Source organism: Salvelinus namaycush, chromosome 26 (assembly GCF_016432855.1).
Source record: "Salvelinus namaycush isolate Seneca chromosome 26, SaNama_1.0, whole genome shotgun sequence".
Lineage (NCBI taxonomy): Eukaryota > Metazoa > Chordata > Actinopteri > Salmoniformes > Salmonidae > Salvelinus > Salvelinus namaycush.
This window is the reverse complement of record NC_052332.1, coordinates 19,017,571-19,028,961: the sequence shown is the minus strand read 5'-3', so window position 1 is coordinate 19,028,961 and position 11,391 is coordinate 19,017,571.

Below are 11,391 nucleotides of genomic sequence, written 5' to 3'. Positions count from 1 at the left end.
AGATCACTGTTGAAGAATTGTCTAATGCTGTCAAATCTCTTCAATCTGGGAGAAGCTCAGGGCCTGACGGCTACTCGGCAGAGTTTTATAAAAAGTGTATCTCCAAAATAGCCCTTATTGTAATTGAAATGTACAATGAAGCATTTGTAAATGGGGCTCTCCCACAGACTCTCACTCAGGCAAACATTTGTCTTATTCTTAAAAAAAACAAAGACCCTCTTGACTGTGTATCATACAGTCCAATTAGTCTGCTAAATGTTGACTATAAAATTCTAGCCAAACTTCTGACAACGCGTCTGGAAACAGTCCTCCCATCAATTATCTCTCCAGATCAAACAGGATTTATTAAAAATAGACACTCATTCTTCAATCTTCGACGATTATTTAAAATTATATATAATCCTTCTGTCGCCAATACCTCTGAAGCCATTATATCCCTGAATGCGGAGAAAGCGTTTGACCAGGTGGAATGGAAATACCTTTTTTACACTTTAAATAAATTAGGCTTTGGCTCCAAATTCATGACTTGGATAAGACTTCTGTACTCATCCCCTCAAGCCTCTGTTAGGACTAATAACACTCAATAAGATTGCTTCCCTTTGCAACGATCGACACACCAGGGTTGCCCATTAAGTCCCTTACTGTTTGCCCTCGCCATAGAACCCCTTGCAATAGCACTTCGCTCCAACCCCCTCATCAAAGGTATAGTCAGATACGGACACGAACACAAACTGTCTTTATATGCAGATGATTTATTATTATACACATCCAACCTTTCTGTTTCTGTTCTTGCTGCCCTTGCCACTTTCGCATCCTTCAGTCACTTATCAGGGTATAAACTGAATCTCAGTAAATGCGAATTGATGCCGCTTAATATGGCCGCAAAAAAATTCCCTTTTACATAACTTGCCATTTAAAAATGCTCACGGTAGTTTAATTTATCTCGGGGTACATGTCACAATCAGGTTTGAAAACCTTTTTCAAGCCAACTTTGCTCCTCTTTTAACCAGTACTAAGGACGATTTGGAACGCTGGTCTTTGCTACACCTCTCTTTAGTCGCAATAATTAATTCTATTAAAATGAATACTCTCCCTAAATTCTTATATCTCTATCAGTGCCTTCCGATTTTTCTTCCTAATATTTCTTCCCAATATTTTTCAAAAAGATCGACGGCCTAATAGTACCCTTTATATGGGCCAAAAAGCCCCCCAGGATACAAAAACATATTTTGCAGAGGCCCAAACCAGACGGCGGTCTAGCTCTACCGGATTTCAGATTCTATTATTGGGCTGCTAACCAGTACTGGTTATAGAGCAGAGCGATATTCCCACCCCCAATTTGGCTAGAGATGGAGACGCCTCGTCTATACCGGCATCATTGTTTTCCCTTGCTCACTCCTCCGTTACAGACCCTTACTCCTTCACCATAAATATATGTGTCAAAGCAACATTGAAGATCTGGAATCAATTTAGGCGCCACTTTGGGTTTCAAACATCCTCTTCTTTGGCTCCGGTAGCCTCAAACCCAGCTTTTCCCCCATCTATGGTTGATGGTGCTTTCTCAACAGAGTCTAGTCTCTGTATTAAAAGATTCAGAGATCTATATATTAACAATACATTTAGTACATTTGAACAATTATCAGCTAAATTTGGTCTCCCCAGACATAATTTCCTTAGGTTCACAGCATAGATCCAGGATTCCCCACCCTTCCTGGTGAAACACAGTTTGACACATTTCTATCCCACTTCCTACTCTGAAAGGCACCTTGTCAATAATCTATAGTCAAATTTGCTCACTACAAACCACCTCATTAAACAATATGAAATCCTCATGGGAGGAGGAACTGGGTGAGGAAATATCTGATGAGCTATGGGAAGGGGCACTCAAAAGGGTACACAGCTCTTTTATTTGCGCTCGACACAGTCTCATTCAATGCAAACTCATTCATAGGGCCCACTGGACCAAAGCAAGATTATCCAAAATTTACAAGGATGTGAACCCTATTTGTGTACGATGTAATCAGTCTCCTGCTAATCATGTACACATGTTGTTTCTTGTTGGTTTCTGGAAAGACATCTTTAACACACTCTCAGAATTAAGCGGCACACAGATCGAGCCAGACCCTTTCATTGCACTATTTGGGGTTTCCTTACCCCACAATACAATTTATCAAAATGAATAAGGATGTAATTGCCTTTGTCACTTTGTTAGCGAGACGTTTAATTTTACTTAGATGGAAATCCTCTGCACCCCCTTCTCATGCTCTTTGGATTAAATCCGTTTTGAATTGCATAAAGTTGGAGAAAATTAAGCACACACTCAATGGTTCTGTAGACAAATTCTATGCAATGTGGGCTCCCTTCTTTTCTTATGTTAAAGGACTACATTTCCCTGCAGTTCCAGAGTGATGTATATTTATATATCGGTGATGTAAGAAGCCTGGTATGTGCATATACAACATCTCGGATGTTAAGGACGGTACTATCTGTGCTAGTTGACCTATAACAACTGTATCAAAATATATATTTTTCCTTGTTTCATTTATTTGTAATTTATTTATTTTTTGTATTTTTTTATGTCTGTCTCTATGTTTTGCTGTATTGTTGTCTTTGATGTGTTGTTTTATATTACTACCATATAACTTACAAGTGCAATTATTTTGTAAATGTTGGTATTGAAAATTCAGTAAAAAAAGTAGGAGAAAAAAAGAGAAAAAAAATTTGTTCTGAGATTTACACCACTCCAGCCGACGCTTGGCATTGCGTATGGTAATCTTAGGCTTGTGTGCGGCTGCTCGGCCATGGAAACCCATTTCATGAAGCTCCCGACGCACAGTTCTTGTGCTGACGTTGCTTCCAGAGGTAGTTTGGAACTCAGTAGTGAGTGTTGCAACAGAGGACAGATGATTTTCATGCACTACGCATCGGCGGGTCTGTTCTGTGAGCTTGTGTGACCTACCACCTCGTGGCTTAGACGTTGTTACGCCTAGACATTTCCACTTCACAATAACAGCACTTACAGTTGACCGGGGCAGAAATTTGATGAACTGACATGTTGGAAAGCATAGCAAGACTAACAGAGATGGCGGACTGAACTTAGCAGTGCAGATAAAAAGTAATAAACATTATCTGTAAGTTAGATATTAGCACTTCACATACTGGTGGGTAATAACCTTCAATCTGGATAACAAAACAAAACAAATCATAAGGCTAGAGAAATGTATCGACAAATATTACGAAAACAAGCGTCACCTATATATGACAGAGAGTAAACAAGGAGAACCAATCTCCAAAAGAAAACGTGACTCCTCGAAAGACACATACGATTTAAGCTTTTCACCACCGGGAATGGTAAGGGTGGAAACCGATCTGTTAACATCGATAAATGGCAGACAAACTGGGCATACTTGAATTAGTCAGTAAAGATATAAAGGAGTTGAAGGCAAGCCTCGAGATGAGTGACGAAAAAGCTGTGACAATGGAGAAATAAACAAACAAGCTAAAAGGGACAGTCAATAAGATTGAAATTAATGTTAATTAACTTAAAAAGGAGTACATCTTTCTGATAGAAGCCTTACTTGACATACAGACTAAATCTATGAGAGACTATCTGGTACTTACTGGTATCCAAGAGAAGAAGAAGTTCCTGAGGGTGTAGTGAGGGAGATCCTTCTTTCAGCGCTTCAGATCCTGAGCGAAGCTGTCGACAAAATCCAAATCGAACGTGTACACCGTTTCGGACAGAGAGGACAGAGATATGAGTGCCCAGTCATTGTCAAATGTGCTTTCTTTAAATATAAAATAATGGTTAAAAGCTTGGGTTAAAGAATTGCTGGCACGAAAATAGGCATGAATGATCAGTTTCCGAAGGAAATTGCAGAATGGCCAAAGTTCTGTACCCAATCTTCAAGGAGAATAGATTAAAAGTGTAGTTCTTGTAGTCGATAAACTTTATATTGATAACCATATGTTCTGAGACAGAAAGACTACTCCATGGCTATTCTAAATATTACAAAGTTCCCATAAAGGAGTCGAATAATGTAACACCCGATACTAGCCACGGTAGGGATTGTAATAAAAAATATATAGAAAAGTAATAAAATAAAACAATTGTTAAAGAAATAAACTACAACTAAACTACAGCATTCTAGATAGGGAATGTGGGAAAATAATTAGACTTAGACTTTCCATTTACAGTATTTCATGAATTGATAAGACAACATTAGAAGAAAGGATCATTAGCGAAATAATACATCTTAAAATATAAGGAGCTGGAACACAAAAGTACTCAATCAACATGGTAGAGATAAAACACAGCAAACAGAGAACATAGAAGGCACAGTATGTGGGTATGTACAGATGTATTGTGATGGAAGGTGGGGTGTCTGTTTTTGTGTTTGGAATAGCGTGGAGGCAAGCCTCGAGATGAGTGACGAAGCGAGTGAAAAAGCGAGTGAAAAAGGATAACGGTTGCAAATCTCAGAGCCCATTGCCACGCCTGCTCCGGCATCCCCCTTTCTGGCGCTCAAGGGCGCCAGCCAGCCATTACGCACACCTGTCAACATCATTACGCACAGCTGCGCAATATTGGACTCACCTGGACTCCATTACTATTTTGATTGCCCTTCTATATCTGTCTGTTCCTCAGTTGGTTACTCGTGTCAGCATTATAGTCGTTGATGTCGTTAGTTTTCCCCTGTCCAGACGCTTTTCTTGTTCCTGTTTCATGTCTGTTGTTTATTACATGTTCACTCCCTGTACTTGCTTCTCGTCTCCAGCGTCTGTCCTTACACCCATGTGTGTTTGTGAGCAGGGGTTGTGAGAGAGAGCTTTCAATTGTGTGCAGATATATTTTGAAATAAAATACAACTACAACTAAAATATAGTTTATTTATTTATTGTTCTATCATGATGGAAAGGTCCTCAACCCTCTACCCTAGACACCGACGAGAGCGACCCATACACTAAGGAGAAGTCCTTATCTGTTTTATGGGCCTAGCCTATACACAGTCAAATCAGAACGATGAATGCGGTCAGAGACCTACTAAAGTAGCACCACCCCCTCAAGATTCTGAGCCTTCCTGGCAGGGTCGGTCCTACAATGTCAAAGCCCCATGATGGGAGTGCATAATATTCAAGGAAATTCTCAAAGCTGCTAATGAGAAACTTGACAACCTTGTACCTAGACTGTGGGGATTCTGGTGGGGTGCCCCCACCCAGGTAGTGCCAGGGCTGGCAACACTAGCTGCATTAACCCATGGTGAGGGGGTCACACTCAGACAGAGAGGGGGCATATTATTGTGGCCCTGGTGGAACAAAATAATCAAAGGTCTGACTGCACAGAGATGCTTGGGAAAATGGTCACAACGGGGGACCAGCGTGTGTTTCAAAGGAAGAGGGTGAATCTGATTTCCATCACCTAGGACTTGACGACGGTTAATCAAAACTCCCAATTTTTGCAAGTTTTTGCTCAATTTTGCATGCCTTCTCAAACAGCTGCAACTGTATATGCATTCGTAAATCAAGTCCTTTCTTTAGATGGGCTCTGGAATGGAACAACTGTTGAGCATCTGAGTTTATGGTTGTTTGTGTGGGTAAAGGGTTGAGTGTGTGTGTGTGTATCCCACAACTGTTGCTAGGGAGTAAAGATGTTAGGGACAATATAGGATGAATCACAATAATTGTTTGCTAAAATAATAATTGCTTGCCAAAAATGCAATTTTTGTAATGGCAATCCTGGTTAGAGGTAACAAACCTTTGCATGAATTGCCTACATTACTACAAATATTATTTGTTAATTATGGAAATTAAGATAAGCAGGATTTAAAATATATATATATCTATATATATATACAGTACCAGTCAAAAGTTTGGAGACCCTTACTCATTCCAGGGTTTTTCTTTATTTTGACTATTTTCTACATTGTAGAATAATAGTGAATACAGCAAAACTATGAAATAACAAATATGGAATCATGTAGTAACCAAAAAAAGTGTTAAACAAATCAAATGCATTACAATTAACAGGTGTGCCTTGTTAAAAGTTATTTTGTGGAATTTCTTTCCTTAATGCGTTTGAGCCAATCAGTCGTGTTGTGACAAGGTAGGGGTGGTATACAAAAGATAGCCCTATTTGGTAAAAGACCAAGTCCATATTATGGACAGAACAGCTCAAATAAGCAAAGAGAAATGACAGCCCATCATTACCTTAAGACATGAAGGTCAGTCAATCCGGAAAATTTCAAGAACTTTGAAAGTTTCTTCAAGTGCAATAGCAAAAACCATCAAGCGCTATGATGAAACTTTCTCTCATGAGGACCACGACAGGAAAAGAAAACCCAGAGTTACCTCTGATGCAGAGGATATGTTCTTTAGAGTTACCAGCCTCAGAAAATGCAGACCAAATAAATGCTTCACAGAGTTCAAGTAACAGACACATCTCAACATCAACTTTTCAGAGGAGACTGCGTGAATTAGGCCTTCATGGTCAAATTGCTGCAAAGAAACCACTACTAAAGGACACCAATAATAAGAAGAAACTTGGTTGGGCCAAGAAACACGAGCAATGGACATTAGACCGGTGGAAATCTGTCCTTTGGTCTGATGAGTCCAAATTTTAGATTTTTGCTTCCAAACGCTGTGTCTTTGTGAGATGCAGAGTAGGTGAATGGATGATCTCCGCGTGTGTGGTTCCCACCGTGAAGCATGGAGGAGGAGATGTGATGATGTGGGGGTGCTTTGCTGGTGACACTGCCAGTGATTTCTTTAGAATTCAAGGCACACTTAACCAGCATGGCTACCACAGCATTATGCAGCGACACGCCATCCCATCTGGTTTGCACTTAGTAGGACTATCATTTGTTTTTCAACAGGACAATGACCCAACACACCTCCAGGCTGTGTAAGGGCTATTTGACCAAGAAGGAGAGTGATGGAGTGCTGCATCAGATGACCTGGCCTCCGCAATCCCCCAACCTCAACCCAATTGAGATGGTTTGGGATGAGTTGGACTGCAGAGTGAAGGAAAAGCAGCCAACAAGTGCTCAGCATATGTGGGAACTCCTTCAAGACTGTTGGAAAAGCATTCCAGGTGAAGTTGGTTGAGAGAATGCCAAGAGTGTGCAAAGCTGTCATCAAGGCAAAGGGTGGCTACTTTGAAGAATCTCAAATATAAAATATATTTTGATTTGTTAAAATGTGTTATTTCATAGTGTTGATGTCTTCACTATTATTCTACAATGTAGAAAATAGTAAAAATAAAGAAAAACCCTTGAATGAGTAGGTGTGTCCACACTTTTGCCTGGTACTGTATATATAATTGATTATATAGTTATGTTTATGATAGAGAACAATTTGTTCATGCAAACGGCTGTTTATCTACCAGGATCTACCAAGATATCCTGTGGTGTGCCGCAGGGTTCGATAATTGGACCTTAGATAAGTCATCAAAAATGAGAGCCCAGTAAGCATGTAACTTAGGACATGTCCAAAATAAGTGGGTCAACGTCCCCTCATCCTGCTTGCACCTCTCACACAGTGGTGAGGTGTTCGGGAATATTTTATGCAGTTTTACTTTTGAGTAATGTAACCTGTGTATCACCTCAAACTGTACAAGGTTGTGTCTGGCATTCACTGAACTGTGGTTTATATTCCTGAAAGCTTCTACCCAGTCCTCATCTGAGATTTCTGAACCAAGTTCTTGTTCCCAAGCCCTTTTAATGGTGTCTGTGGATACCTCTATGTGGGCCTGTAGCACATCATACAGTCTAGAGACTGACCCTTTTGAAAGGAGTTTGACAAGGATCAGGCTATCTAAAGTAGGACTATTTGGCTTAATGCCACACTGTGGGATATGTGTCCTTAACTTCTTATGGCTGCAGCCCGACACCGCTACACTTATGACAACAGCCACTTCAAGTGCAGGGCGCGAAATTCAAAAGATATTTTTTTTAAATATTTAACTTTCACACATTAACAAGTCCAAGACACCAGATGAAAGGTACACATCTTGTGAATCAAGCCAACATGTCCGATTTTTAAAATGTTTTACAGGGAAGACACAATATGTAAATCTATTAGCTAACCACGTTAGCAAAAGACACCACTATTCTTACTCCATCAGTTTTTTACTCCATCAGTAGCTATCACAAATTCAACCAAATAAAGATATAAATAGCCACTAACCAAGAAACAACTTCATCAGATGACAGTCTGATAACATATTTATTGTATAGCATATGTTTTGTTCGAAAAATTTGCATATTTCAGGTATAAATCATAGTTTACATTTCAGCTACAATCAGAAATTGCACCGAAAGCAGCCATAATATTTACAGACACCAACGTCAAATACCTAATTACTCATCATAAAACATTTCTGAAAAATACATAGTGTACAGCAATTGAAAGACAGGCATCTTGTGATTCCAGACAATATTTCCGATTTATTAAATGTTTTACAGCGAAAACAAAATGTAGCGTTATATTAGCGTAGCCAAAATAGCCAGAAACACTTGGGCGCCCACGACCAGTTCACATGCACGACAGATATTAGAAATAGCATCATAAAATGTTTCTTACTTTTGGTGATCTTCCGTCAGAATGTTGGACAAGGTGTCCTTTGTCCAGAACAGTCGTTGTTTTGATCTGGAACGGCAAATATCCCTCTTCATTTAGCATGGGCACTTGCCAAGTGGCACGGATCACTCCAACGTCAACAAAGTCAGAGAACGGAACACGGCAAAACTCCCGAAAAAATTTCGATAATCTGATTAAACTATATTGAAAAAACATACATTACGATGATATGGTCACATGTATCAAATAAAATCCGAGCCGGAGATAGTTGTCGTCCATAACGGCAGCTAAACAGAAGGCAAATCCATGTCCTCTTTCGCGCGCTCCAGAAACAGGAAATGGACGGTCACGTCATACAAAGACCTTTAATTCCACCTCAGACCAAGATAAACACGAAATATTTTCTCTCACCGCCTCTTGACAACCAGGGGAAGGTGTATGAAGTGTACGTAGACTCTTACGTATCAAGCCCATGTATAGGCAGGCAGTTGAACAGAGCATCGATTTCTGACATTCCACTTCCTGGTCAGGAAATGTGCTGCAGAATGAGTTCTGTTTCACTCAGAGAAATAATTCAAACGGTTTTAGAAACTAGAGAGTGTTTTCTATCCAATAGTAATAATAATATGCATATTGTACGAGCAAGAATTGAGTACGAGGCCGTTTGAAATGGGCACGATTTAACTGGCTACTCAATACTGCCCCTTGCAGCCATAACAGGTTTTAAGAAATTCCTGATTTGGAGGTATCTGAAAAAAAATGTGTTGTTGGCATGTCAAACTTTCCCTGTAATTGTTGAAATGAAGCTAACTGACTATCAATGTATAAATTACCAATCGTTGTGAGCCCCTTCTCCCTCCACTGTGAAAACACCATATCATCCAATGCAGGGTGGAAAGCATGATTCAGGCAAATCGTGCTGTCAATGTATACAGTGGGTATGTTAAGAAAATACCTAATCTGTTTCCAGATCCTAAGAGTATGACAAATGACTGGATTAGAGTCATAAATGGCTTTTTTCACATTTGATGGACTATTAAAAAGTGCAGGGTGTGAGGAACGTTGACAAGAGGCCTGTTCAATCAAAAGCCATGAAGGCATATCATTCTGTCGCATCCCAGGTAAACTTTCCCTCCATGCACACCATTTTACCAGTTTTTTATCTGTACTGTTTTGTCTTTCACTTATTTTCTTTGGTGCGAATAAATAAAACCTAAAACCTATGAAGTATTGTGTCTATGAAGTTACAGCCTGGAGAGGGAGTGAAAGTTCAACTTCTTGTAACGATGTGCGTTGAGAGTCGGAAGCAAGTACAGGGAGTGAATATTTTAATAAATAAACAGAACATAATACACAACAAGAAACACTAACGGCGCACCGACATGAAACACATACAGAAATAATAACGCCTGGGAAGGAACCAAAGGGAGTGACATAAATAGGGCAGGTAATCAAGGAGGTGATGGAATCCAGGTGAGTGTCAGTGTCAATAAGCGCTGGTGCGCGTGACGATGGTGACAGGTGTGCGTAATAATCAGTAGTCTGGTGACCTAGAGGCCTGAGAGGGAGCATACGTGACACTTCTAAAATGAAAAGCATAGGGACATATCAGAATATACAGTTAAGGTCAGAAGTTTACATACACCTTAGCCAAATACATACTAGCAAAAATTCCCTGTCTTAGGTCAGTTAGGATCCCCACTTTATTTTAAGAAAGTGAAATGTCAGAATAATAATAGAGAAAATGATTTATTTCAGCTTTTATTTCTTTCATCACATTCCCAGTGGGTCAGAAGTTTGCATACACTTAATTAGTATTTGGAAGCATTGCCTTTAAATTGTTTAACGTGGGTCAAACGTTTCGGGTAGCCTTCCACAAGCTTGGGTGATTTTTGTCCCGTTCCTCCTGACAGAGCTGGTGTAACTGAGTCAGGTTTGTAGGCCTCCTTGCTCGCACACGCTTTATCAGTTCTGCCCACACATTTTCTATAGGATTAAGGTCAGGGCTTTGTGATGGCCACTCCAATACCTTGACTTTGTTGTCCTTAAGCCATTTTGCCACAACTTTGGAAGTATGCTTAGGGTCATTGTTCATTTGGAAGACCCATGTGCGACCAAGCTTTAACTTCCTGACTGATGTCTTGAGATGTTGCTTCAATATATCCACATAATTTTCCTTTCTTGTCATGCCATCTATTTTGTGAAGTGCACCATTCCCTCCTGCAGCAAAGCACCCCCACAACATGATGCTGCCACCCCCGTGCTTCACGGTTGGGATGGTGTTCTTCGGCTTGCAAGCCTCCCCTTTTTCCTCCAAACATAACAATGGTCATTACGGCCAAACAGTTCAATTTTTGTTTCATCAGACCAGAGGACATTTCTCCAAAAAGTACGATCTTTGTCCCCATGTGCAGTTGCAAACCGTAGTCTGGCTTTTTTATGGCGGTTTTGGAGCAGTGGCTTCTTCCTTGCTGAGTGGCCTATTGATTTGCACTTTTCGCACCAAAGTAGGTTAATCTCTAGGAGACAGAACGCGTCTCCTTCCTGAGCGGTATGTTGGCTGTGTGGTCCCATGGTGTTTTTACTTGTGTACTATTGTTTGTACAGATGAACGTGGTACCTTCAGGAAAATGATGCCAAGGATGAACCAGACTTGTGGAGGTCTACAATTTTTTTCTGAGGTCTTGACTGATTTCTTTTGATTTTCCCATGATGTCAAGCAAAGAGGCACTGAGTTTGAAGGTAGGCCTTGAAATACATCCACAGGTACACCTCCAATTGACTCAAATGATGTCAATTAGCCTATCAGAAGCT